Below are 2,829 nucleotides of genomic sequence, written 5' to 3'. Positions count from 1 at the left end.
GGTAAATCAATGGATCAAGTTCACCCTGGTATTAACGTCCGTCGTGTCGTCTGTTAGCCTTGTGCAGCGATCGAAGTGCAGTGATTCGCACTCCTTTCATTCAGTTTTACCAGTGAGCCGCTTGTCTTGTTTCTTTTTGACGAATCACTATTATGGCATGTGTTTGGAGTGTAAATAAACAGTCTGTTTTTTTATGTATATTTACTATTGGATGGGGAGGACGATTGCGGTTTCATTGCTGATGTTTTAGTCTTTATGCCACCGAAATTACCGCTTGGTGGTAGTTAATTAAGATCTTTCAGTGTTAATCACGGGAAACCAATGGACTTTGACCAAGAATTGCATGTGACATCTCGATTAGGTGATAGAACCTGAAGATCAAAGGTTACCACTACTCATATGTACATCAATTGATAATCCGTAGGTATACGTTGATAGGGGTGTGTCTGTGGTCTCAACAGAACTTCTTAAACCAGGTATAATACTGAATTGATAAATTCCAAACGAAGCAATTCGTTTCCCGGGGTTCTGTTCTTCCACCCGAGCAAAGAGCTGGTTCATCAGTAGATACAGAAGTACCTGGTTCGAGCCCTATAATGGGATTACCTGAAACCCTGACGCGTTACTTAAAGAGGAAATCCAGTCCAAATATAAGTTAGCCTGATAAGAAAGAGTAAAATATTAAGTTTTTTTATCCAAATCGGGGTAAAAAATAAGGAATTTATGACGTTTTCAAGTTTCACCAATATTTGTGGAACAGTTCTTGAACAGTCAATATGAATATGCAAATGGAAAAGTGAGCATATCATACCCTCACAACCTGCCATTTATAGTTTGTACATAAAATTTTCAAAATTCGAGTTTTTCATTCAAACGCAATTATGCCCTGGGCTCAAATCCTTATATCTAACTGATCACTATTCTGAAGTTATTCAACAAGAATAACATCATGTTTCAAACTTGACAGAAACATTTAATTTTCGTCATTTCTTGTGCACGATTAATGGAAAATTGTGAGGTTATGACATGGTCAGCTCACTCATTTGCATATTCATATCTACTGTACAAGAACTGTTTTCCAGAAATTAGCAAAACTTCAAAAAAAATCATAACTTACTTATTTTTCATCCGATTTCAGTCGAATTTTTACAGTTAAAGTCGTAAGATTGTACTGTTTTTTATCAGATGAACTTATTTTGGGGCTGGATTTCCCCTTTAAGGTAGCTGTGCTTTTGGCAAAGAAGCTCCCTGTCCCTTCAAGTTTTCTTTTTGATGTCCATTTGGATTAGACAAGATGGCTTGATAACCCGTATGCAGCTGCAGTGCATGATAAGGAAACCATTTGGATGTATATACCACATGTGCTTGGGGCGGACCACTTTACAAGGTTATGCACCCTGATCTTTATGATGCGTAAATAACGCGGGGTCTGTTTTATTGTGGACAGTTTACCACACACCCCATTGTACATGCACAGGAAGGCAAATTCTCTCTTACATATCATTTACTTTCAAAACAAAAAAGTTGATTCAGAGTTCATTGTGTACTTTCAGAATTACATGCCACCTGTCACACCCTTTAAGATTGTACAGTGTGTACTGTGACACTAACACTTCTCATACTGGGACCTAAGCTAAGAAGTGCTAGTTGACCCTGGAATCACCCCCCCCCCCCCCATTTCCATGTGCATCATGACGGAAATAAATACAACTTGCGAGAAATGTATTCAACATTAATCAAGCTGACAAGAAATTGTACATCGTTTCTTGATGTGCAGAGAACTTTTCAACTTCTTATCAAACAGTTGCTCTCTTGGTGCCTGCATGCGCCTGCATCCTGTTTGATCTGGTGTGAAACAAATATGAGCGTTAAAATGGATCATGCATTCAAACAGAATCTTGTCATCTCACACTCTCCAACAACTTATCAGCAAGCCAACAAGGATTACCATCTCAAAAAAAATATCGATATTGACAATGTTATTCTTTTCAAATGACCTTTATTATGCCATTTGTGACATCATGATATATGACATTTTCTGACCTTTGTGCTAAACAGAGTTGGGGTTTTTTCTTTCTAAACAAGTGCAGAGAGTAAGTTTAGTAATACACAGCATTGAATCAAGACAAAACGTGTATGTATTATTTATTATTTAAAAAGTGAAGAAGGTCCGGCAGAAATTACAATGTAGTTTGTGAAGATGGCGGTAAGTAATCTTAGGAGCTTGTTATCATGAAGCTCTTATATTGTTATGATGAAAGCATCCCATTAAAACAAAGTGACGTAAAAGTAAACAGTGAATATCCTTGAATTACTGAAGAATCATCAAATCAGCATAGTAGAAAGAGATTACAAAAAAAGGAATTCACACGCAATACAAGTCAAAGTTGTACGAATGTGACACCAGTCTTTCGTCTTCCTCGCAAACAGAGCAAGGTTCGTTAAATCTGAAAATTTTGTAAAAGAAAGTGAGTTCTAACGAGCAATCACAATTATGAAACTTGTTTCATGTTCTCATTAACGAACTTTCGGAATAACGAGCTTGAACCGAAAAGTCAAGAGAGTGCTTTACAGCACACGACCCTTTACGTCACACTCCACCGCAATCTCCTTGTTTGTTTGTTTTTTTTTTCAAATAACGCTTCGTGTCATTTTTATACACACTGGTCCCTATATACTGGCATTTTTGTGTGTTGTTTTTCTTTCCCACGAGGTCATTTTTTTTTATATCATACTATTTTTGATGAGTGGAATTGTGGTTATTGTTATGCTGCATTTTTATGCATGCTCTTTTCGAACCTCAACCGTTGGGTTTTATTTTTTGGGTTA

Source organism: Diadema antillarum, unplaced genomic scaffold (genome assembly GCF_040938485.1).
Source record: "Diadema antillarum isolate AM-2024a unplaced genomic scaffold, OU_Dant_1.0 scf00000065, whole genome shotgun sequence".
In the NCBI taxonomy this organism is placed as follows: Eukaryota; Metazoa; Echinodermata; class Echinoidea; order Diadematoida; family Diadematidae; genus Diadema; species Diadema antillarum.
The sequence above is the reverse complement of the archived record's forward strand: the minus strand, read 5'-3'. Positions refer to the sequence as shown.